Genomic DNA, 27,410 nt, shown 5'->3' with positions numbered 1-27,410 from the left:
GTAGAAATAAATCTTGGGTTTTGGAAATACAGCTCTTCTTTGTGCTGGAGGATCCTTGAAGCACAAGGACCCACCCAGTTCCAGAGAGGGCTTTCTGCTCCCTGACACCTGCCAGGACCCACACAGACTTCTGTGAGGGGGGGGCAGGAAAGGGGGTGAGTGGCTGAGGCCCAGGCTATTAGAGAGAGAGCAGGGCCAGGATGAAGCCAAGCCCTGGTGATGCCAGTGTAATGCTCTTCCTATCCTTCCCCCCTCCGCTGGAGGCGTGGCTGACCGGGCTGAAAGACCTGAATGGATCAAAGACAGGCCATACTGTCTGCTCTTCTTACATGTACATGTATACACACACGCTCACCCCTGAAACACACACATGAGCGCCCTCACGTAGCAACAGGCAACCTTAACCAAAATGCTCCCAGGCATTCTGTAAGTGCTCCCACACTGGCAGGATCTGCCTCGTCTGGTGGTCCGTGGACCATTGCTGGAGCCTGATTCATACTTAATGATTATTGGGACCAGATCCCCTCCCACCCCTACCTCCCACCTCTGGCAAGAGACCATCTCCAGGCATGCTAGGATCCCTTCAACAAGGAGTTTCCAGGCCAGCATCACATGTACCCCAGGGACATGCTCTCCACTCAGCAGGCGGAGTCGGGAGCCTCAGTACAGAGAGCCCTAGAGGGCCGACACCCAGCAAGAACCTCTGAAGAGCAAGAAGCAGGGCTGGGCTGTGGAGCGTACCCTGAGATGATCTAGTGCTCTAGAAAGCACTCCACATACATTAGAATCAGATCACCTCACTATATATGATTGGGTTCTATGATTCACAGGCAATGTCTCATCTGCATGAGCTCTGAATGTGTGTGTCTGTTAGTTGCTCAGTTGTGTCTGACTGTTTGCAAACCCATGGACTGCAGCTCGCCAGGCTCCTCTGTCCATGGAATTTTCCCTGCAAGAATGCTGGAGTGGGTTGTCATTCCTTTCTCCAGGGGATCTTCCTGACCCAGGCATCGAACCCATGTGTTCTACATTGCCGGCAGATTCTTTACAATCTGAGCCATCAAGGAAGCCCAAGCTTTGAATGAGGGTGCATTATTAACTTATTTAACAGATGAAGACACTGAGTTTCAGAGAAGCTCACTGACTGGGCCTAGATTACATGCCGAGTAGCCAGTACCCTTGCCTGGAAAATCCCGTGGACGGAGGAGCCTGGAAGGCTACAGTCCATGGAGTCGCTAAGAGTCCGACACAACTGAGTGACTTCACTTTCATTTTTCACTTTCATGCATTGGAGAAGGAAATGGCAACCTTCTCCAGTATTCTTGCCTGGAGAATTCCAGGGACGGGGGAGCCTAGTGGGCTGCAGTCTATGGGGTCACACAGAGTCGGACACGACTGATGCAACTTAGCAGCAGCAGCACAGCTTGACTCTAAAACCCAGATCTTCTGACTCCAGAACCATTATCCCCCACCCTCTCAAAGACTGACCTCTATGTGTTATGTGTATCTCAATTCTTTCTGTGACCCAGGCGGTACGGCTGCTACAGCTCACTATTCTCACTTAACAGGTGGGGGAACAGGCTCTAAGAGGTGAAGACAGCCAGTCACCAGGGACCTTCTGGCTCTGCATCCGCTGCTCCTTCTTCCTCACCTGGTCCCTGCTGTGTAATAGCTCCCTAGAAGGAAGGAACTGTGACCAGAGCAAGAATAACAAGGATTCAGAACTGATTGGGCGCTCCCTAAGAGGGCTGCAGACAAATGCTCTGAGTATATCCACTGAGAAGCTTCCTGGGGGAGTCCCAGCCCCTGCCCTGCAAGAGGGTATAACGTATGCTTTGAGGTCATGTCCACTTCCTCTTCGATATTGTTGCCTGTGATCTTCCTTCTGGTCTGGGTCAGGATATCACTTCCTACTGACCAGGCATAGAGTCCTACTTTAGAATGTCCAACTGTCGTTCAGCAGTGTGGTTTCTTTGAAGAAAAATGTGGACAGAGGAAGGTGGGGAGCATGTTATGCTGGCCCTGACTTTCCACTGTGCATACAGCAGAGCCAGACATCACGCTCCTCATTTCATAGAGACGCCGATGGAAGACAGCACCAGGGAGACCAGTCGGGAGACTACCACAGAAGCCCAAAAGGGATATGACGGGGACTTAAAAGTAGCATCAGGGTCAGAATGTGGGCACAGACCAAAAAAAGACATCAGAGGAAGAATCAACCAGTCTTAGGGACTGTATGATGGAGGGAAGAAAAGCAAGTCAGAGAGCCCATGCTGACTTCTGGGTTACCAACTTAGGTAACTAGGTGGCTGAGCAGACCAGGAACAGAGACTATAGAAGAAGGAAAAAGAGTCTGGGGGCGGGGGGTATAATGAGTTTAATCTTTTATATGCTGGGAGTACATATTCAGGGCATATTCTCATGAAGCTGACAAGAAGGCAAAATGCTCAGAAGAGAGGGCCTCTGGTTTCACCCTTAAAATTCACAGACATTGCTACAGCCACCACTGCCATTGCAGGCATAATAAAGGAGGAATTTGAGAAGAGGAATTGGGAAAGAGGGTACTGTGTTTATGGAGTCCATCGTGAGTAAAGGAAGGATCCTGCGTAGGAGTGAGTCGGCTTCCCTGATTCCTTTACAGCCCATTATTTTCATGGACTGTTTGGTAGACAAGTACCAATGTCATGCTGGCAATGTCATAATGTAAGGACTTGAGCATTTTGAGTTGACAGGTCTGGATTTGGTGTTATAAATTACTAGCTCCATAATCTAGAGCAAAACACTTAACTTTCCTGATCTTTCTTTCTTTATAAAATGGTCATCTCGTGAAAATGCTGTGCAAGTTATAACAGGTTGTTCTTGAGTGGATTATCAGTTTAATATGTCATACCAATAAGCAACTAATTTTGTAACTGAAATTAAATGCTTACCAATTTTAGAAGCTAAAGCTTTAGGAGGAAGTACTAACAGACTGGAAAAACCCAGTGAATTTTTTTAGAGCAAATTATAGGAAACCCTCAGAGCTCCAACATCCTGTAGTGATGTCTTTAGGGAAAGAAAGATGCAAGAGTGGAAGTCAGGGGTTGTCCCACCAGCCTCTTTACCCCACTCCAACTCACCAGCAGCGGTGATGCTTGCAAGTGGAATAAATCTCTATGCTCCTGAGGATGCTGTGTTGCTGCTCTGGCATGGGTCTATGTAAATTTCTTATCCTTGGGTCTCACATAGGGTTTGAGTTTGTCACGTTCTTGGGCACCAGCTGCTTATTATCATTCAAGTCATCACTTCAGCATCGACTCTTGAGGCAATAAAATGTATAGAGGGCATGGATTTCAATTTAATAAAAAACCAACTGTTTATTGAACTCCTTGGACCTGTCAGGCACTGTGCTAAGCAATGGAGATAGAATGCTGAGCCAAACAGTTAAGGTCTCTGCCCTCATGAAGCTTTTACTCCACCCAATTTCAGAGCTCAGAAGAGATCTTAGAGACAGGGAGACATAATGGGAGAAGAAATATGAGTCGACAAATAGAGGCCAGAATCTAGAGTGGTAATTCAGTCTGTCGATCACAACCTATATGGCCTTGGACTAGTTCAAGTTACTGCAAAATGAGAATGATGATAAAAATAAAAGTTACCTTCCTTACAGTATGCTGGCAAGAGGAAAATGAGGATGTGTGTTATCACTGGCAAAGTCCTGGACAAAGAGACATTATTAGAGAGATGTTTCATTTTTAAAAAAAAAGAGAAGGAAGAAGGAAATGGGGAAGGGAAGGAGGGAGGACTATCTTTAGTCTTTATATGAATATTTTTAAAATAAATACTGAAAGCCTAACAAATCCTTTCCTGATTTTCCTATCCCTCTTGTCCCTATTCACACTGGTATTCTGTTACCAGACTATGAATCAGTCAAAATAGTAATACTCATTTGTGTGCTATAAGCCAAAATTACTTTGAAAAAAGAAGGACTTTTTTTTCTGTTGGCACGTACTTTATGAAGAAACTCCAAGAAAAATACATGTGCACTGGAGGTTGGTGCTCTCATTCTTGGTTTTATTAACAGAACCCTCAGTGAGTTCCCTTCAGTCTGATAGTTCACGAAGATTCTTCAGTCCAGGCTCCAGTTGCGCTGAGAATCCTGGTGTGAAAAAACCTAGAATGGTCAAAGAGGGAAAGGTGTGTAGTGGTCATTAGAGGTTACAAAACAGATAATAACATTGTGTTCACTCAAATCTGAAGTCAGAAGATAGTACATTCCTATGTGGACAAGGAAGAGTGCTTGTTTTATACCAAAATCATTTTTAAAAGTAAGTATATATGTATATATATGCATTAAAAGATGTATCTGAAAACTGAAATGTAGGTTTTTCCAATAAAAAAATCTATGCCTTGACTAGAATATCATAAACTGTGGACTTCAGTCATTTTAAAGCCATATTACTAAAATATATTTTTTCATCTTAAGCTTATATCTCTAGTCTTGAGTTTGAGAAAAGAGAATCTATAGGTGTGTGTTAGAAGAAAAAGGCAAGTGTTGGTTGAAGGAACACATGAATGAGTTATTGAATGAGCCAAATATTATCTGTCTCCCATTTTCAGGTGAGAAAAATGAGGCTCAGAGCGGGTCTATAAGTGATCACCCTACAGTAGATGTTTGTTCTTGCAAATCCAGGGTTTCAACCAAATTGTCTGACTCTTCTTGCTCTTACTATCAACAAGAATGGGAGGGTCCTGAAGTCCTCCCCTGATCTCACTTTGTTGTTCAATAGTAAGAAAGAATGAATGGAAAACAAGAGACCTCAAAGTATCTAAGTCCAACCAACGGTGTTGTTGCTGTTGTTCAGTAACTGAGTCATGTCTGACTCCTTTGTGATCCCATGGACTGTAGCTGGAGCCAGCAATTAACCTTGAGCCCCAAAACACCAAGAGCTTCTACCAACCCAGAGAATTGAGGTCGAGGTCTATAAAGTCTCAGAATGCATTTTCTAGTGTCTTATGTGTGTTTCCCCATGCTGTAGGCTGAGGGGAGTTTAGAGATGGGTTTCAGATACATTTTGACCCTCAGCTGCTTCACAGGCTCTCCAGGGGTGTCAAGAAGGCATACAAGGAGAAATAGCCTCAGGTTGGGGAGGTGATAAGAGGAGCTTAGCTGGAGGCCTGCCTCTGCCTTTTTCTACCTGTGACCTCTGGAGAGCCACTTGCATCCCTCAGTGCTTTAGTTTCCACACCTGCCAAATTTAGCCAATGGATTATAACTGGGGCAGTGAGCAGGTCAGATCTGATTCTCAGATTTGTTTTTTTTTTTTTTGTCCTGCCCATATATTATGGATTGAATTGTGTTTCCCCCCACATTCATCTGTTGCAGTCCTAACTCTTAGCATCTCAGAATATGACCTTAGGTGGAGGTCTTTACAGAAAGAACCAAGTCAAAATGAGATTGTTGGGGTGAGTTCTAATCCAATATGACTGGTCTCCTTATTAAATGGATGTATCTACAGGAAGAATGCCATGTGAATTTGAAGACTGCTATCCACAAACCACGGAGAGAGACTTGGGGCAGATTCCTCCCTCACAGCCCTTATAAGGAATCAACACTACCAACACCTTGCTGATTAATTTGTTTAAGCTGCTCAGTCTGTAACTTTGTTATGGCAGCCCTAGCAAACTCCACCTTTGTTGTTGTTTTAAAATTAAACACTTTGGGGTCTTTCACCACATTCCTCACTATTCTCTATTTCCTTCCACTGAGTTGCTTGGCCCATTTACTTTCTCAACTGGTTCTTCTGGCATTTAAGTCTCTCTTTTTTGGATAAAGATCAACCCAAAGGTCTCCTTGAGTGCTCACATTTCATGACTATTCCCTGGAAGTCTTGAAAGACTGAGAAGCAAGGGTTACATTCCATGAGAAGGTCTATTTCAGGACCTGGTAAAACAGACTCAACATACCAAAGCCAGTGGTGTTTAATAATCAGCTCTTGTGGTGAGGGAGAGGGGAAGCCCCGATCTGTAGTATTTGCCAGTTTCCCACCAGGGTCAATTTCAAGCTTTCGACATGAACTCATTGAAAGGAGAGATGGGATATGTGTGCTGAGGCTCTAGCAGGTGGCAGGAGCAACTCTAGCACATGGTGGCCACGGCCTTCCCAGGGCCCTACAGTCCAGACAAGGAACTCTTTGCACCTGAGGACCTGACTGCTAAGCTCCTTAAACCACCTGAGCTAAGCAGCAAGAAGTCAAGGTCCTAATCCTGCCTCTTCTTTTGATGCACTGGGCCAACTGGGATAAGCCTGTAGGCCTCAAAGATCATCATCTGTAAAATGAAAAGTTTTGAACGAATTAGGAGCTCACAAGTTTGTTAACTTGATTTCTGCTTCAGTGAAGGTGAGCTGGCGGGGGAGGTAAACTGGGCCCCCCAGAAGCTCTTCAACCAAAGGCCCCTCACCTTCACATGCACCCTGTATTGGGGATGTAAATAATGTTTGGGGAGGGGATGGGAAAGGAGGAGGTTTCACTTCTTAGAAGAAATGGGTGGCTTCTGAAGTCCCCACTGCTGGAGTGTTTTGTGCTCCCCCATGACCCTAGGCCAGAACTCTCAGCCTCAGCCACAGACTTTAAAAAGGAAGGACAAAAGGGTGTGACTGGGAAAGAAAGGCCACAAGTTCCAAAGAAAGAAAGGCCACAAGTTCCAAAGAAAGGCCACAGTTCCAAAGAACAGGCTATGGATGGGGACAGGCCCAAGCCACTGGATGGCCCCAGAGATGCTGCCGATTTTCTGAGCCTGTTTCTTCCAGAGGTCTCCTCCACCACCTTATGTGAAGGGAGAAATATTTTTACCTGCCCTTGGATGGCATCCATGGGGTGGAAGGTGGCAGCTGTTTAACAGCCCCCAGTAATGCTGCACAGCAATTAGGGCAGGAAGTAAAGAAGGCTGCACGGTGCTGAAAGTGCCGAGGTAGAACTGAGGTCAAGAAACTACAATGCCTCTCAATGGCACTCTGCCTCATGTTCCAACTGAATGTTCTCCACCACTGACAAGGCACCTGGGAGAGTTGAGGGTGAGGGAGGGTCTAAAGAGGAGAGTCGTTAAAGCTGTGGCCCAGTATAGATTCTGGGGAGCAAGGACAGGACAAGAGCAGAAGAATGCATCCCCACTGTGCTTGGGAACCAGGCAGCTGGGGGCAATGTGGAGGGGCGGGAGTCATCACTGGGTCAGGGGCCCAGGTAGCAGCTTACAGTAATTGTCTAGATGACGGATCATACACGTCTGTCTTAGAAACAGCGACTTGGATGAAGTTTTTTCTTAGGGGACCAGACACTTCATATGGAGGACACCTTCTTACTCAACTATTTTCTGTGGACACTTTCAGCCTCTCCATTGTCCTCTGGGTTGGCCTCTGGGCTTGGCAGTTCGTTTGGTACAGAAAAAGACAGACTTTTGTTCATCTTTCTTGCCATATTCATACTTGGGCACAGAATAAGATTGAATAAACATCATCCTGGAAACCTTGAGCCATGTAATGGGAGTCACAACTTCCATGAGGGCTTAATAATCATGTCTAAAAGCAAAAACACTAATTCGAAAAGATACATGCACCCTAGTGTTCATAGCAGCATTATTTATAGTTGCTAAGACATGGAAGCAACGTGCTTGTCAACAGATGAATGGATAAAGAAGATATGCTATATATATATTACACACAAGGAAATACTGCTCAGCCATCAAAAATAATGAAAATTTGCCATTTACAGCAACATAGATGGAGGTGGAGGGCACTATGCTAAGTGAAATAAGTCAGGCCAAGAAAGACAAATATTGTGTGATATCACTTAAATGTGGAATCTGAAAAATATGACAAACTAGCAAATATAACAAAAAAGAAGCAGATTCACAGATTTAGAGAACAGGCCAGTAGTTACCACTGGGGAGGGAAAGAGGAAGAGTATGGGAATGGGAGGGCAAGAGGAACAAACTATTGGAATCCAGAAAAAATACAACAAGCTGGTGAATAATAACTAAAATAAATAGACGCAGATATAAAGAACAAACTAGTAGTTACCAGTGGGGAGAGAGAAGGGGAGAGGGGCACTATAGGGGTAGAGGATTAAAAGGTACAAACTACTAGGTATAAAATAAGCTACAAGGATGTATTGTACAACATGGGAAGTATAACCCATATTTCATAAAAAATATAAATGGAGTATAACCTTTAAAAATTATGAGTCACTTTACCATGCACCTGTAACTTATAAAATATTGCATGTTGACTACACATCAGTTTTAAAGTAAAAAAGAAAAGGAAAGGAAAAAATAAATCACGTGAAGGAGCAAGACCCATGAAAGAATTTGTATCTATTTTTAAAAGTAGCCTGGTGTCTCTCTCTCCACACTTGGGCAAGAGTAGTTTGTGGAGGTGATGATCGAATTCTAGTACAAAGGGCTTGGGACTGGAAGGAGCCTTAGAAACTGAATTTGGGTCAAAGAAACTGTGTTGGCTCCACCTTTAGAATACAAACCCCAAACCTCATCACTTTTCACCCCCTGTAGCCATCTCTCTGGATTGTTGCAATCGCCTCCTACCTGGTCTCTCTGCTTCTACCCTTGCGCTCCTTGGTACATTTTCAGAATAACTCTTGCGGGATGTGTATGAGATTGTGTCACTCTTCTGCTGAAATCTCTGTCTCATTGCCCCATTTTTCTCAGAGAGAAATCCCAGAGCCTCCAAAGAGACTTCATGGGCCCACAGGTTGTGGCTACGCAGGGCCCTGCTGACCTAATCTCCTCCGACTCTTCACGCCACAGTCCAACCATGCTGCTCCAGTCACGCTGGCCTCGTGTCTGCTGGCCCATAGATTCTTCCTGGATAGCTGCTTACGTCAGGCCCACCTTGAGCACTGATGTTATCAGCTGCAAGTCCCTCCCCACCACCCCAAACCTAGGACATCCATGCCCTCTTCTGCTATCCTACTTGTGTCCCTAAAACTAACACCCTCTGATACCACAGGTAATTTTCATATTTCTCGTGATGATTAATATTTGTTTCTGCCTGTTGGAACATCAACTCTACAAGACAGTGATCTTCCTGAGGCCTGCCTGCCTCATGGTGAACCAGGCTGAATGAAACAGAATATAATTACAGAGAATGGAGCATTTTTACAACATTTTATTTGAAAGTGATTTAAAGTTTACAGGAGAATTGCAAAAACAGCACAAAGGGTTCAAATATATCCTTCACAGAGAGATATTAATATTTTACCACCATGTTGCCTTTGAGAATGGTTAATTGCCAACAATGACCATTCACAGTGACAATAGCACCAAAATCCATGTGTTGAAATCTGAACCCTAAGGTGATAGGACGCAGGGCCTTTGGGAGGTGTTACAGGTCAGGAAGGAACAGTTCTCAGGAATGGGCTTAGCGCCTTATGAAAGAGGGCTCTCTTTCTCCTTCCTCCATCCGAGGACAGTGGGTTGTCACCAGAAGGCCACCATGCTGACTGCACCCAGACCTTCCTGAACTGTGAGAAATGGGTTTCTGTTCTTCAGAAGCCACTCAGCCTGTGGTGTTAAGTTATAGCAGCCTGAACAGACTCAAACATGTGTGTGAATCCCTTTAGATTTGCAAAAGGCTTTTTTCTTTCATGCATTAGTCTACCGGTCACTCTCCACATTGGGCAATGCAACCATGAATATGTGAGAGGAGTCAGGCTCATCAAGTCCAGGTGACGTCATGCCCAAGGTCACACTGCTGGAAAGAGCAGAGGCAGAGCTGAGAGGAGAGCTGAGGCTTTCTAGCTCCCTGGTGGGAACTAGCTCGCCTGCCCGGTGCTGCCCATTGACAACCTGATTCCCCCTCCTCTGCTCTTCCCATGCTGGCAGCCGAGGCCGAGAGTGACCCTCTGATGGTGTGAGGCTGGCAGCTGCCTTGCCCAGGCCAGGATGCTCTGGGAACAGCTGTGAGCAGCTCTGCACATGGTGTGAGTCACTGCATTCTCGCCCTCTCCGTGCGCGTGCTCTTTTCACTCAGTGCCTCTACCCTGTGCCCGCAGCAGCGATGTGGAGACGGGCTGCCAGCCTGGGGCTGACCAACCGCGAGGTCCTCAGACGCCCTCGGCCCTGTGGCTGAGATGCCATCTGGCACTCGCCACAGCTGCAGGGCCTCCAGCCGGGCCCCAGGAAGTGGGAGAAGGGGAACAAGATGAAGGTGTGGGGAGAGACTGCCTGACTCTGGTCCAGATGGGACAAGATACTGATCCCCTACAGATTTAGCGTCTTCACCTGTAAAATGAGGAGAATAAATAGTTCCGACATCGATCATGATTTCTTGATTCTGAGGTTGTCTCAGTCCATGATTTTTCTTCAAGGAATAAGTCTCAAGCCCTGATCCCCTAATAGGAAAACGTTGCCAGGCAGGGGACCTATCAGTAGAGATAAAAGGGCAAGAAACGTGACAAGGACAGAGATTAGAGTTAGAAGCTGCTATCAGGATTAAATGAGTTAGTATAGTATTTTCTGTGATCAGAAAGCCTTTGTATTAATAGTGGTGAGAAGAACATCAGCTTTGAGTCTCCCTGCAAGTCTGCCAGGCCTGGTTTTCTGAGATTCTGCAGTAGCCTCTGGTCATCAATACTGATGAGCTAAGCATGGGCTCTGGGTTAGGAATGCTCCCCTTGGATCACTTTCCGGGGGATAAAGCCCCCAGAGAGCCCAGGCCAGAGTAGTCTTCTGCATCCCGAGCCCTATGTTCTAGAGCAGGTACAGGTATGACGTCCAAGGCCTGGACAGGGCAGGGAGAGCCTGGCAGAGAGTAGGGTCTATTTGGTAAGTGCTGTGTGCTAAGTCTCTTCAGTCATGTCCAACTCTTTGCGACCCCATGGACTGTGGCTTGTCAGGCTCCACTGTCCCTGGGATTCTCCAGGCAAGAATACTGGAGTGGCTTGCTATGCCCTCCTCCAGGGGATCTTCCTGACCCAGCAATCGAACCCATATCTCTTAATGTCTCCTGCATTAGCAGGCAGATTTGTTACCACTAGCGGCACCTGGGAAGCTCGGGGTCTATTCTAGCTCACCTGTAACTTGCTAAGAAAGCCTGGAGGAGTCATCTATCCCAGAAAATTTGGGCTAGATCCCTGGTTCTTCAAATTTGTCCCTGGAACAGCAGCACTGGACTCTTCTATAATCTTATTAATAATACAGACTATCAGCCTCACCCTGAAATACTGAACCAGCAACTTTGGGGAGCGACCCAGACATATGTGTTATATCTAGCCCTCCAGGAGATCTGAGCCATGTTTAAGTTTGAAGAGCACAGGGCTAGATAGATGGGGGGCTTTTAAGGTTTGCATTTTTTGGTTTGATATTTCAATGGATTCTGGTTTTGTTTCTTATCCCCCCTGGTGAAATCTCAGGCAGATGCCCAGTATGTAAAGCAGATGAGAGCAGAGCCCCTCTTTTTGATGGCAGGGCTAGGCCCACCAACTCTGACTCTTCCCATCAAGCACACTCTGTCTGATACAGACTGTTGGTCTAACAGGTCTCCAGCCAACCAATAGGCATAGAATTTGGGGCTTGCCAAACCCTGGGCTGCCAGTGGGCTGTGCCTCCCAAGAAAGCACCCTTTGTTGGCTCCTTGTTCAGTGTCCCCAGCAGACACTGCTGTATACCCAGGCGGCCTAATAGGAGTGGACGCCCAGCCTCACAGAGGGTGGTATTGAGGCCTGGGGGAGCCCCGGGTCAGGACAGCGGCTGAGACTCAGTGGTGCTAACCTAGCCGGCGTCTGTCCCGAGGCTGCCCCACCAGCCACTGAGCCACATTTGAGCCCGCAAGGCAGGAGCTGCCCTGCGTTTTGGGGAGGCGGCAGTCACACTTCATTTTCACTCTAGCTGCTTTTGGAGACAATATGGCATCACTCAGATTTTTATATCTTCCCTCTAGTGAAGCTCAGCTGATCACAGGAAGCAGGCAAGAGGCCTGCAGAAATCCTCATCTGGACCCACAAACTCACTCTCTCTGCTTCTCCCCTTCCTGCCATGTGGACTGATGAGTCATTCGAATTTCTTTTTTATTTCATTTTCTGAAATGAAGATGATGGTGAGGGGGAGCCTGCGGGTGGGGGGGATGTTGGGGAAACCCATGGTTAAAGAACTTCGCAGAAGAGGCCACGTTGGTGGGGAAGCAGAAGGGAGAAGACTTTGGGGACTGTTAGAAGGTGTAGCTGATGGTGGGACCTTCTCTGAGGCAGAGAACCAGGCAGAGGCCAGAGACCTTTTCCCTGATCGGAGGTAGCACTGGAGGGTGCAACCTTTGCTCAGTAGCAGGGACTATCGTAACAGGGGGGTGGGCATGGATGGGGGGACAGTGGATGTGTGGGTAGAAGAGAGGTAGGTGCCAGGGCTTCCAAATGAATGTGAAAGTGGCCATTTCCTGAAACCCTGCCAGCGTATGCCTACCTCACACCACCGAGCAGAAGAAACTCCCTGGCCTGGAGCGCGGCCCGAGACAGGCATGGAATGGGATTAGTCTCAGGAGAGGAAGCACCAGGCCATGGGCAGGCACAGGGGTCCTCCCAGTGTGGGGAGACCCCTTCTCTTGGTCCTGGCACTAAGGAATGAGACCCACATCCCGTCACATCACTGTACCTTGATTTCCACATCTGGAAATAGAGAATCATACGATACCATCAGTTCACTTCAGGAAAAGCACACAAAGCAGGCATGACTATCAGCACCTCCCATTTGTCTAACGTTAAAGTGCTGCACCAATGGACACGAATCTGGGCAAACTCCGGGAGACAGTGAAGGACAGGGAAGCCTGGTGTGCTGCAGTCCATGGGGCTGCAAAGAGTCAGACACGACTGAGCTACTGAACAACAACAACAAAGTGCTTCACATCCCTCATCTCACGGATCCACTAACCAAGCCTGGGTGCAAATTGTCATCCTCGTGAGGTTAGCTTAAGGCTCTGAAAGGTTAAGCGTTCTTCTGAGATCACACAGCAAGTCGGCGGTGGCCCAGGTTTTCTGATTCTCAGTTCATTGCTTTCTCTTAGATCCTACTGCTTCCCCATCTGTGACAGGCAAAGACCTTTCAAGAGAAAAAGAGTGCTCCTAGCTGTGCTGTTATTATATCTTGTTGCTCCAAATACTTGCAGCCTTAACTTTATTACATTTGCCCCACTCCTGGAATTCAGTCTTTTCCCGCCACAAAGACTGGCTCAGTGCTTTCTTGGAGCAAGCTGGCAGGAGACTCGGCTGTGACTTTTGCCCTATTTATCCCTGAGCCCAGACAACTCCTTAGGATTCCCTGGGACTCATTCCATTTTCTAGTTCTCAATTAGAGTCAGTGGGAAACATTACTTTCCTGTGGCTTCCAGAGCCCAAATGACTCCATAACTTCAAAGGCTATTCGAATCCTGAGATTGGGTGACTTTATAACCTAGAAAGGAAAAACTCAAAGGCATTTTAAGGGTGTTGGTGTCATTGCTGGTGGTTGGAAATCAGTGAGTTCCGATCCAGTTGAGAAGCGCGTTGGCTCGGGCCCTGGGCAGCTCTGGAGCCAGGGGCTCCCTTGCACCTGCTCTCATGGTAGCAGGCCTCTCACCTGTCTCTCACTCCCTTTTCACCACGCTTCTGAAATAAGGGCGGTAACAGCTGCCTATGAAATGCTTTGTGACCAGGCAGCAGCCGTTGCATTGCGGCCAAGTATTATGGAACAGACGAGTTTTGTCTGAACCCATCTCCCAAAGCATTCATGTGGGGAGAACTTGGAGGCACACAAAATACCAGCCATTGCTGGAAGGGGTATTTTAGCAGTAATCTAGCCAAATCATCTACTGTCTAAATATATGCTTTGTATACCATTCTCAAAGAGGGGTGGTCCAGCCTCCAGTGAAGGCAAGTTCACTAGTCTGGAAAGCAGCTCACTGCTCTGTTATACATCTGTCAGGAAGCTCTGTCTTATGATGCTGGCTGCCTTTAATTTTCATCCCTTTCCTCTATTTCTGTCCTCCAGGGACTTCCCAAAGTAAATCTAGCATATACCCCCGTTTCCATCCTTTATGTATAAGAAGTACTTGAAGGTGGCTTTAATAGCCTTTCTTTCAAGGGAGCCCATGGGTGCCTGGTCTGGATGCTATGTTCAGAGAAGGTTGGAAGGGTAGCATTGAGGAACTAGGCCCTGCCTTTGTCTCTTCCAGCCCTCAACGACTAAGAATGAAGCCCTTCCGCTATGCCTTCATATCCCTGACTCCAGTAGTTTCAGGCAGCCAGACCATTTTACTGTGCAGCTTATTGTCAGAGCACTGTGGATTGTACCTCTGCAAAGGACACAGTAAAACATTAATAAAAAAATTTAGAAAGGAGAGATTAATTACTTGGAGGATGGAATGCTTCTAAGATGGTTTCAGCACTGAGGCAGAAAAAAAAATGCTTGCTCTCTCATGCACACCTGTGGCCCTTGGAAGGGCCATATTTATCACAGATGGACTGGGCTTCTGTTTAGTCATCTAGGGATTAGAAGTCACTGGTCCCTCCCTCCCATGCACAGTCCTCGAGGCTGTGGGCTTATATGAAACAGCATTTCAAAGACACCCCATTGGAGACTATATATTCTATGCCTGTGGTAAAGAGTTTCTGATGGCTCAGATGCCTGACATTCTACGATTCATTCTGTGTTGAAGGAGCAGAGTAGGGAAAGATTAAGGGATTGAGTTCCAAAGCCGGGGTTTGGCTATAGGCTCTGTTACTTCTTGGCTATGTGATTACTGGGCAAGTCACTTCACCCCTATAAGCCTGGTTCTGAATCAGTAAGTTGAAGAAAAAAATTTCTAAACAGTGGGGTGAGTGGTTGTATGTGTGTGTGTACAAGTGTTCAAGATCATTCTTTTCAGGATTAAGTGTGCTAAAGCTCCTTCTGTAAATGGTGCCAGCTACTGTCATCTTTAGACTGGTCTGTCCCAACGTCCTTCTCCACTGTTTAACATAGCAAGTGGCAGTTTGTAAGGTGACAGCCTTTACTGAATTTGGGGTTTTTTGAAAGTTAGATTACGTAAACAGGTTTAAATTTTTATCAGCCAGTCAATACTCATTAAAGAGTATAACACAGCTCTTAAGTGCTTTTATAAATCTTGGGAGATGGAATTCGTGCCTTCCATTTTAATTTGAAATCACACCTGACTTAGGACCTTTGTTGTTGGTGGTTTTTTCCATCCATCCATTTCTACTTTCATCCATTAATTCACCCACTCATTGGACACATTTACTATGTCTCTGCTATTGTGCTGCGAAGTATTCAGTGTGGTCCCTTGTCGAAAGAATTTACTGTATAGCTGGGGATTTGAGAGATGAGCACACATAACAGCAACGTATAGCAAAGTGAAGTAAGTATTACATAGTGTTTACAAATGAGCTGCTTCGGAAATTTGAGAAGAGAACGACTCCGTAAGTTGAACAACTTGAGAACTCCTCAGGCTCCCAGCAAGTAGGAAGAAGGGGAGGGTTTCGTGTAGGCTTTACCTGTTCAATCAAATCAAAACACACAGACAGTGCTAGAATGTGTCAATTTCAAGCCCTTCTTGGTTTGGTTCCTGGTTTCCCCATTTCTTAGCTGTGTGGCTGTGGGCAACTCTCTATCCCTCAGCTTTCTCATAATAGTATCTATGTCCTGGAATTGTTGTGAAGATTAAATGAGATAATGCAGTGTCCAGCGTGTAGTTAGGAGTCAGTGACTGTCTGTTGATGTTGTTATTATTTTCCATGGAAGGTGGAGGCTGAGGTGAGCTTCTAGGGCTGAGTAAAATTTCAAAAGATAACAAGGGAAAGCAAAGGTGTTCCAAGCACAAAGAAGGCTCTGGGCAAAGGCTCAGGAGAATTAAGTTTTCAGAGAAAGATGTCTGGTTCTGTGTGTTTGTGTAGCACGATGTGTGGGTGATCATGAGAATGGGTAGGATTAGCTATGGTTGGAGGTATGGCTAAAGAAGTAGGTCACCAATCTTAGAAGTTGAGGGCCCTGATTTTGGTAGATAAGGATTTCCAAAGAGGCATGCATGCTCCCAGGAGGCTGTGCAAATCCTATTGGAATCTTCATTTTTATCTATTTTCTTTTATATAAAAGAAGTTAAAATTCCTATTATTTCCAACATAGGTTGACTAGGGAACCCACTTTAGATCCCTAACTTGAATGATTCTATGTCACATCTCCAGCTGAGGTTGTTCTGAGGGAGGGGTAGGGATTCTATACCCCCAGAGTGTCCAAGAGGCATCCATGCTGCTCACGTTTAGCTAGTTTCCTGGATTTATGGAACCTTTACCTGGATTCAACTAAATACATTCTCACAAAATGGACAAATGGTTTTGAAAGATCCCCACAAAGAACTTGAGGATTGAGAATGATTCGTGTAACAAATACAAGCAAACAACAAGAAAATGCAGAGCTAACTTTTCTCCTTTTCTTGGCTTCCCACTGGCTACATTTCGGGGGTTAAAGCCAATGATGATCTAATCACATATAATAAGCTGTAGGCAAAAAAAAAAAAAAAAAAACCTCAAAATTCTCAGGAAGAATGTTTGTTTGAAATATGGGTTTACATTCCTGTGATTAATGGTGAGCCCTGCCTACAATATTAATTATGTCTTGAGATGGTATAAAAGATAGTATGATGTGATAAAAATTAGCATACATTTTAAAGCATTCTTTATTTCATAGTTAACTCTCCTTTTATCATTTCTAGTTTTTATTTATTTTTATAGTGTATATAATATAGTGGGCACACAAATTATAAACCTTTTTAACCAGCAGGGCTCTATACTCAGATAAGTTTGGAGACAGCTGATTGGAGACATAAGAAACACTGGAGGTCTTTCAATAGGGGGAGACATAAGAATTATTGGAAATCCTTCAACAGTGGGAGATGATCAGAGCTGTGTTTAGGGTGATCAACTTAGTCATCTTTTCTCAAGAGGGGGGAAAAATGTTGCACAAGAAATCAGAGAGGTGGAGTCTGGAAGACAGTTGTCAAATTTGGAACTTCCTCTTTCGGAGATGTTGCTCTCTTCCCTACTAAGGTAAGCCACGGGTGGCCTCCATCCACCTGCATGAGCTCTGTAGGACATGTTCCCAGAGCCAGGCTTTCTTTGGCTGCCTGCATAGGAAAAAGATTGCCTAGAACATCCTTCAGTGATTTCCTCTCTTCCCCAGTTCTTGCTTTATGAGAAGCCATTCCTAAAACAGTCCTCAGCTTTGACTCACCACAGAAGTGACTGAAATTGTTGTTGTGACATGGAAGCTGCAGGCTCTCCCACCTGAAGGAAGCAGAATGGTCAGAGGCATGGGCTCTGACAATCTACTGATGCATCTACACTTCTACCGGGTTTTCCTGGAGTCCCTCACCTTAGCCCAGTTCATTACTTTCTTTCTACCACAGTTTCCTCATCTGTAAATTGAGGTTAACCATCATACCTGTGTGGCAGTGGTGAGGAGTAAATAAGGCAACGAATGTGAAGACAGAGTAGAATTTTTGGCATAGAATAGATTCCCAAGGAATGCGGGCTCTTCTCATTACAAAGGAATGAATTGGAGCTGGTCTGAAGGGCCCCAGGGAAGAAATGAGAAAGGAGGCTTCCAGGAATACAGATCCTTTAATCTCCTTCAAGCAATATCCAAACAAAAGTATAAATCTCTATAGAAGCCAGCACACTCAAGGCTGCCAGTTGCAGGGGGTTGGCGAGCACTAAGATGGTTGCCTCTGAGTCAGTCTCTCTCCTTGACTCATCTGTCACCTCTATCATCTCTGGCTATTGCCACAGTTTCTTATGAGAAATTATGAAATAAATGGCCTGTGAAGTAATGCCTGGTTGACTAGGTGAGCCCTGGGCATGTGGCCAATGCTCCATGCACTTAAAATATCCTTAGGTTTAGTGAACTCCACATGATTCAATTTCCTTAAAGAAAAAAATAATTGCAGAGAATCAAGCTTAGGAGGACTTATAGATGCAAAGGTAACATTCTGAGGCCTTCCAGGGTGAGGTTTGCTGCTACTGCTAAGTCACATCAGTCGTGTCCGACTCTGCGCCACCCCATAGACAGAAGCCCTCCAGGCTCCTCTGTCCCTGGGATTCTCCAGGCAAGGACACTGGAGTGGGTTGCCATTTCCTTCTCCAATGCATGAAAGTGAAAAGTGAAAGTGAAGTCGCTCAGTCTTGTCCGACTTTTAGGGACCCCATGGACTATAGCCTAAGAGGCTCCTCTGTCCACGGGATTTCTCAGGCAAGAGTACTGGAGTGGGGTGCCATTGCCTTCTCCCCAAAGCAAAAAGATGTGAGTAACAGGAGTGAACCATGCTCATTCATGGCCAATCCTGTTTCCAGATGTAAAGCAGAGCATGGAGGACAAGGGCAGGTAACTGTGGTGATGAAAACCATCGCACCAATAATTTTGCTCATGTGTACAGGGACAGAGAATCTCCAAAGTGCTTTTGTATCTGGTAATGGATAATTAATAATCAATTCTTTGACTTGGCCCTTTATCACCTCCTTTCTTTTTAAATCTCCCAGCAGTTCCTGTGCCAATATTGTGACCCCCACTTAAATTTTGACAAAATTGAGGCCCAGAGACATTGAGGAACCTGATTCCCATCACACAGCTGGAAAAGAGTAGAGTCAGATGAAAACCTAGGTCTTCCAGCTGAAAGCAGAGTCTTCTTCCCAATCTACCACTGCTAACCCCCATTTTGTTCATGCGATCCTCATAAAACACCCCAGATCCCTTCGGTCTAGAGAGAAGTTCTCTTTTATGTTACTCCCTTTGCCTTTCTCAGGCAGATCTGGCCACGGCGTGACGATTGCTCTGTCAGTGTCTCTGGGTGGCATGTGTTATACCACATGCAGTGGATCTTCTTACGAGTGTCTCTCTCACAGGACTGTGATCTCCTGAAGGACTATTTTTAACTTATCTGTGTATGCCCGGTACCTAGCTCAGAGCCTGCTATGCAGTAGATGCTTATAGATTGAATGATAAATAAATTAATGCCTCTAAACTAAATGTCCTTTGTATACCTTTCTGCCTCTTCTATTTTTATCAGTCTTTCTAGCCCCAGGTGAGAGCCCATGATGTTATCTTATCTCTTCTGAACCTCTGAAGAGTCATAGACTCTCAGCAATATCTTTAGATTGTATATATCTTATTTCTTCAAAGGGTTCTTGAGGGTGAAGATTAAAATCCGAGTGGGTCCTCCATGAGATCTAGGCCGATGCTAGGTAGAGTGGGTGTTTGGGGAGTACCCATGCCCACGTTCACATGGTTGCCTGAAGTTTGGCAAGAGCTGGTGGAACAAGTTGGTGGCAGAGCCCAGGGTGTCTTGCAGAGACTTAATTGATAAGAGGGAGAGAAGTAGATGGCCAAGAGCCCAGTCCTTATCTGGCTTATCAGCATGCCCCTTTCACAATCACTGAAACTATGTCTCATGGACACTTTTGTAGATGGGGAATTCCTTGAAGCCAGACGATAGATTTGTGAAGTGATGAAGCTTCAGGGAGAAAAATTACCGCTGCAACTTATTTGTGTAAAAATATGTGAACCAGAAGTTCATTTTCAGAAAGAGCAAATATGAGGGACTCTGTGAATCAGTAAGATGTGAAAAGGTACAAGCTGGGAAACTGATTAGGTGACTTGGTGAACTAGTAAGGTAGTTTTCCTAAATGAGAGAAGACCATGATTAAAAATAAATACATTGAAGGAAGAAACCATCAGAAATTTCATCGCGTTCCCATCGCTTTAGGCTCAACTGTTGTACTGTTGGAAGATTTATTCTAAGAAAATAATCCAAGCCTAGGAAAAGGGATGGCAGGAAAGTGCCCATAGAGGTATTATTGAGGTGAAATGGAGATAACATGAATATCCTAGTTATTTGAAGAATCATTTTAAAATGCTGATATAAATGACAATATATTCACTAAAGTTCTATTTTGAAGGTGAAGCTCCAATACTTTGGCCACCTGATGTGAAGAGCTGACTCATTGGAAAAGACCCTGACACTGGGAAATGTTAAAGGCAAAAGGAGAAGGCAGTGGCAGAGGATGAGATGGTTAGATAGTGTCCCTGAATCAATGAACATGAATTTGAGCAAACTCTGGGAGATGATGAAGGACAGGGAAGCCTGGTGTGCTGCAGTCTATGGGGTCACAAAGAGTCAGACACAACTCAGCGACTGAACATATGAAGCATACAAATAGGTTGTTCTAAAGACCACATTGGAATTGCTCATTGTGTGGTGCTTATGACAAAGATTAGAATGCAAAAATATATTTGTGCTACATGTCCAACGCTGTGAGAAAATATGCTTTTTTGGAAAAGACAGGAAAGAATGGAAATAGATGATTTATAAAGATAGTAAGCTTGTGGGTGGCTTTTTATTTCCATAATCATGGTATATTATGTATTTGTATAATATAAAAAAAATTTATGTTAATCAGATACTTAAAAGAAAAACACCTTAACATAAGGTATGTTGCACCCAGCAGTATTTCAGTGATGCTAAACATTAGATATGATCCTTTCCATTCCCTCATCTTCAGACACAGGTCCAGATTTGATTTCTTTCACTGGTGACAAGTTTGAAATTGTGCACTTGAAAGGTCAGAAAGACTTTGAACCCACAAGTATCAATATGAATATGGATACACATATGGATACGCATATAGGTATGGATAGACAGACCTCATGAGTCCCCTCATGAGTATCAGATGCCTCATGCAAAGTGATACCTGTATATGAAGAGTGGAAAGATTATGAGTGTGCGGATTTCAACGCCCTGCAAAAAGCAAGAGAAAGTAACAATTAAGGGAGACCATGGTTAAGCGATCCAAGCGGGAAAAGTTCTGGTCTTATTTTCCGGTGTTTCCAGATACTCAGATACCATCAGTCTTTCTCAGGTCTCCTTGTCATTTAGTCCTGTGAGTTACTGCCAAATATCTTAGCAATGGGAAAACCCAGATATCTTTGAGGTCACAGAAGATTAGCAATTTGCGTTCTCAATAAGTAAAAAGTCAACAGTAAGAAGGAAATAATCACAACAAAACCAGAAACACTCCGTGCTCATCCTCAAAGACCTGGATATCTGTCTTTCAGGAGTCCTATAGCTCTCAGAAAGGAATTTCAGGGTTTTTTTTTTAAAGGGAGACAGGGGTACTCGACATCAGACTATCCTATTCATCCACTTGCCCCAGATAATTAGCAACTGGAATTGTTAATAAAGTGATTAAAGAAATATTAGATTAGAAAATGAACCAGTAAGTTTTACATATCACTTTTAAGTATTATTATGGGTCACATATTGCAAAGTTTCACCATCACAGAAAGTAATTTTGTATCTCTGTTGCTACATCACAGTTTTCACAGACCTGTAAAGTTCTCATGCCCACAGCATTTCGTTTTTTTCCATTTGTAAAACTACTGGAATATCACTAACAAAAGATTGAATATAAAAATATGTTACTCAATTTATTCAAAATTCTCTTTAATAGAGTCCATACCTTGACCTAAAATAGCCAGGAAATAGATTCTATAGTTAGTTTGGGGATTATTTATATACAATTTGTATCTCTTATGATCTTTTCTTTTGACTTTATATTTTATTGGAGTATCACTTATATTGCATATTTGACATTTCGAATTGAGAAAACTTTTTCAATTTAGAGAAACCATTTTTTAAAAATAAACAAATAAACATTTAACAATGAAAAAGTCAAACTTTGATTTGTTTGGTTGTAAAAGTTTGCTAGGGCTTCCCAGGTGACTCAGTGGTAAAGAATCAGCCTGCAATGCAGGAGACGCAAGTTCAATCCTTGGATCGGATCCTCTGGAAAAGGAAATGGCAACCCACTGAAGTATTCTTCCCTGGGAAATCCCATGGACAGAGGAGCCTGGTGAGCTACAGTCCATAGGGGTCCCAAAAGAGTCAAGACATGACTTAGGGACTAAACAACAACCAAAGTTTGTTAGTAGTATTAACAACGAGCAATCATTTACACCAAATAACAGAAGGTAGAGTCAGAATTAATTATATTTTTCTTCAAAGACCATAATTCAGTGTTTCTTTGAGAATATTCTACTTTTTTCTTCTTCCTTCTAGAGCATTTCATATCTTATTTCTATCAAATCTAATTGGATAATAGCATTCCTCATTGTGTATTCAAGAATGCTTGGCAGGTCAAATATGATATCTGGTGCTTTGTTTTTACACAGATCAAGAAAAAAAGAGAATATAATCTTTGAATTGTTCCAAAGAATGTGATTCAATGGGCACAACTGAGGCTCATCTTCCAGTAACAAATTTAAACTGTGAACCATATATATAGCACAAAGAGTGCCTTGAATTTGGGAGTAGAATCCCAATTCATAAACTTTTTCCTTATTATCCCTGTCATTATTTCCTTATTATCCAAGTCATTATTTCCTTTTTATCCAAGTGCCATTTAGACTTTCCTCTGGCAACATTTTTAACCACTTTATTGAGATATAATTGACTTACAAAAAGTTATACTTATTTTATGTACACGGTTTAATGAGTTTGGAGATAAGTATCCATCCATGAAACCATCACTACAATCCATGTCAAAAAACATATCCATTCCCTCCAAAAGTTTCTTTTTGCATTCTTATTTGTTATTAATATTTTTATAAGGGTTAATGTTTTTATGTGTGTGATAAGAACACAACATAATATCTACCCTCTTCACAATATTCTAAGATTACAATACAGTCTTACTAGCTATAGCCACTATGCTCTACAGTAGATCTCTAAGACTTGCATCTTCTATAACTGAAACTCTGTACCCTTTGACTAATACCTCCCTGTTTCTCTGGCTCTTCAGTCCCTAGCATCCATCATCCTACTCTCTGCTTCTATGAGTTTGACTATTTTGTATTCCTCATATAAGTGGTACTATGTCAAAATAGATTAAAAAAAAAAACTTAAACATCAAAGCTGAAACCATAAAACTTCTAGAAGAAAATATAGAGAGAAAGCTTCTTGACGTTGGCTTTCGTAGTAATTTCTTTGGTTTGGCATCAAAAACACAGGTCGTGAAAGCAAAATAGACAAGTGAGATTACATCCGACTAAAGAGTTTCTGCAGAGTGAAGGAAACAATCCACAAAATGAAAGGCAACCAACAGAGTGGGAGAAATAGTTGCAAATCATGTATCCAATAAAGAGTTATTATCCAAAATTTATAAGAAACTCCTACAATCCAATAGCAAACAAATAATCCAGTCTAAAAATGGGCAAAGGAACTGAATAGACATTTCACCAAAGAAGACATACAAAAGGCAATTGTTTAAATAAACACCAAAAGATGAAAATTCCTTTTTATTTTTTACTTAAATCAAAACTTGAACTTTTTTTTAACAAGAAACATATAACCAAGGAAATTAATTTTGATTTCTTTATTTTCCTAACTGGTAAAGCTCAATAACATGTATAATAACTGTTAGTTGTTCATGACATTTATCCCTGAAAGAATCTAGTTGTACTGGGTGATATTTGTATTTTAAAATTTTACATATCTTTTTTGCATTTTACTATCCATTTAATGAATAATATCATTTTGAAATTGCCATCCCAAATAATCAAAATTCATTTTGTTACTTTTTAATCTGTCTTCCATCCTCAGATATGCAGATGATACCACTGTAATGGCAGAAAGTGAAGAGGAACTAAAGAGCCTCTTGATGACGGTGAAAGACAAGAGTGAAAAAGTTGACTTAAAACTCAACATTCAAAAAACTAAGATCATGGCATCCGGTCACATCACTTCATGGCAAATAGATGAGAAAAAAGTGGAAACAGTGGCAGCTTTTATTTTCTTGGGCTCCAAAATCACTGTAGATGGTGACTGCAGCCTTGAAATTAAAAGACAATTGCTCCTTGAAAGAAAAGTTATGACAAATCTAGATAGTGTATTAAAAGCAGACACATCGTCACTTTGCTGACAAAGGTCCATATAGTCAATGCTATAGTTTTTCCAGTAGTCATGCACAGGTGTGAGAGTTGGACCTAAAGAAGGCTGGGACACAAAGAATTGATGCTTTCAAAGTGTGGTGCTGGAGAAGACTCTTGAGAGTCCCTTGGACAGCAAGGAGATTAAACCAGTCAATCCTAAAGAAAATCAATCCTGAACATTCATCGGAAGGACTGATGCTGAAGCTGAAGCTCCAACACTTTGGCCAACTGATGTGAAGAGCTGACTCATCGAAAAAGGACCTAATGCTGGGAAAGACTGAGGGCAGGAGGTGAAGTGGCTGACAGAGTATGAGATGGTTGGATGGCATCACCGACTCAAAGGACATGAATCTGAGCAAACTCCATGAGACAGTGAAGGACAGAGAAGCCTGGCGTGCAGCAGTCCATGGGGCTGCAAAGAGTCAGACGTGACTGAGTGGCTAAACAACAACAACAACAATGTTTGGGACATTCCAAATAGTTTTTACTAAATCCAGGATCTTTCCTGAAATGATTGATCCATTTATGCTGTGAAAACTGACATATGTTTGGCTAATTATTGGCTAAATAATATTATCCTAAAAACTTCATGCTAATATTCAAAGCAAATGTTAACATTGCTTTGTCTCTGTTGTATTTTATCAACTGCTGTTTATTTTTCCAGCCTTTTAAATTTTTCAATTCATGTAATCTTTTGTGGGCTTTTCTGTGTGCAATTCAGTTTGCTAACTTTCATCATTTCTATTTTAAAGAACTAGGCAGACAATCTCTCTATTTATTTTTATCCTTAAACTTTCATCTTTTCTGAAGTCTTCCAGTACTTTTTCAATTTCTATTATCTAGACGTATTCTTATTTTTAATGATCTAAAAACATGCAGCTCAATATAATTGCCACCAGCCACATGTAGATATTTAAATTTAAATCAGTTACAATTGAATAGAAATTAAAATTAAATCTCCTCAGCTGCACTAGCCACATTTCACATGCTCAACAGCCATGTGTGTCTAGTGACTACCATTTTGGCAGCACAGACATAGACTACATCCATCATAGCAAGATATTCTACTGGACAACACTGATAAAAGATTATAAAAGAAATTGTTAATTGTATTCAAAGTGTACAAAATTTTAATATATTTTCATCAAAAATGTAAATGAAAGTAAATGTAATACATTTAAAAATTAAAATTACTTTGCATGTATGTTTTCAAAAATATTTCTTCAAAAATATCTCAAATATTAAAAATTAATAATTCAAATTAAAAAGGAAACTAAACATGTTATAATTAATAGATGTTAACATTTTAAATAAAAAGTAAAGCTAATATTTAAGTTTATTTTTAACTTACTCAAATTGTATTTATTTCTGTAAAAAATTAAACTATTGAAAATACCAGCTTCTAATCTGCAGAGTACATCATGAGAAACGCTGGACTGGAAGAAACACAAGCTGGAATCAAGATTGTCGGGAGAAATATCAATAACCTCAGATATGCAGATGACACCACCCTTATGGCAGAAAGTGAAGAGGAACTAAAAAGCCACTTGATGAAAGTGAAAGAGGAGAGTGAAAAAGTTGGCTTAAAGCTCAACATTCAGAAAATGAAGATCATGGCATCCAGTCCCATCACTTCATGGGAAATAGATGGGGAAACAGTGGAAACAGTGGCAGACTTTATTTTTTGGGGGCTCCAAAATCACTGCAGACGGTGATTGCAGCCATGAAATTAAAAGATGCTTACTCCTTGGAAGAAAAGTTATGACCAACCTAGATAGCATATTCAAAAGCAGGGACATTACTTTGCTGACTAAGGTCCATCTAGTCAAGGCTATGGTTTTTCCAGTGGTCATGTATGGATGTGAGAGTTGGACTGTGAAGAAGGCTGAGCGCCAAAGAATTGATGCTTTTGAACTGTGGTGTTGGTGAAGACTCTTGAGAGTCCCTTGGACTGCAAGGAGATCCAACCAAGCCATTCTGAAGGAGATTAGCCCTGGGATTTCTTTGGAAGAAATGATGCTAAAGCTGAAACTCCAGTACTTTGGCCACCTCATGCGAGGAGTTGACTCATTGGAAAAGACTCTGATGCTGGGAGGGATTGGGGGCAGGAGGAGAAGGGAACGACAGAGGATGAGATGGCTGGATGGCATCACCGACTTGATGGACATGAGTCTGAGTGAACTCCGGGAGTTGATGATGGACAGGGAGGCCTGGCGTGCTGCGATTCATGGGGTCGCCAAGAGTCGGACACGACTGAGTGACTGAACTGAACTGCACTGAATGACTATTTTATGGCAAATGTTATGAATCTGTCACACTTGTTAGGGATATTATGTCTCAACCTGAAAGTAAAGTGAAAGTGTTACTCAGCCGTGTCCAGCTCTTTGCGGCCCCATGGACTATAGTCCACTGTGTCCATGGAATTCTCCAGGCAAGAATACTGGAGTGGGTAGCCATTTCCTTCTCCAGGAAATCTTCCTGACCCAGGGATTATACCCAGGTCTGCTGGAATACAGGAAGATTCTTTACCATCTGAGCCACCAGGGAATATGCAAATTTAAGAGTAATATGAATTGTTTTACAAAATATTCCTCAACTGCCGTGAAAACCTGCCAGAAATCCATACTAATTCAGAACTACTTCCAGAGTCATGAATTAGAGCATGAACAGAAGCAAGAAAATGGACACTCAGCACTACTTTCTTATTAAGGATCTATTACATTTATGCCATCTGAGAGGAAGGATGTGACAAGGTAATTAATTGTTTAATTTCTCTTACCTAAGTGCTTTAACTATTCAAATCTCCCCTGTTCTCCTAAGCAGGATGTATTTGCAAAGTTGATAGTGACACAATCCCCGAATTTCACAACATTCAGACAGAATTGCCCATTGTTTCAAGGATATAGGGCCAAAGATCTGAAGATCTGGGGACCTGATGATGTTTGTCACAAGAGCTGATGTTTTTGGTTGGTTTTTGCTGTGTCAGCTCTGAGTAACAAATTCTGAATGACAGAAGAGCCCATTCCTATGTTATCAGATTTATTTGTTTTCATGTTTGTGATATGTCATAATATCTTTCCTTGAAGGTAAACCTGTGGCCTTCTTTCCTGTCAAGAGTCACATGGATATGATAAGTAACATGGTTAAGAGACACTGATAGCAAGGCTGGCAGATCTTTAGTAGATACAATTGACGGAGCACCTCAATGTGCTGCAAATCAGGCCCTCTTCAAGGAAACCAGCAAGGAAGGCATTATTGTCCTTCAAGCCCATTTCACAAAGTACAAAATGAGACTTTAGAAGAGGGAAATAATTTCCTCAAGATAACAGAGTTGATAAGAGGTGGTGGTGGTGTAGTCTCTAAGTCGTGTCCAGCTCTTATGAGCCCATGGACTGTAGCCCACCAGTTTCCTCTATCCA

Source organism: Ovis canadensis, chromosome 1 (genome assembly GCF_042477335.2).
Source record: "Ovis canadensis isolate MfBH-ARS-UI-01 breed Bighorn chromosome 1, ARS-UI_OviCan_v2, whole genome shotgun sequence".
Taxonomy (NCBI): Eukaryota; Metazoa; Chordata; class Mammalia; order Artiodactyla; family Bovidae; genus Ovis; species Ovis canadensis.
Note: the sequence above shows the minus strand (reverse complement) of the source record.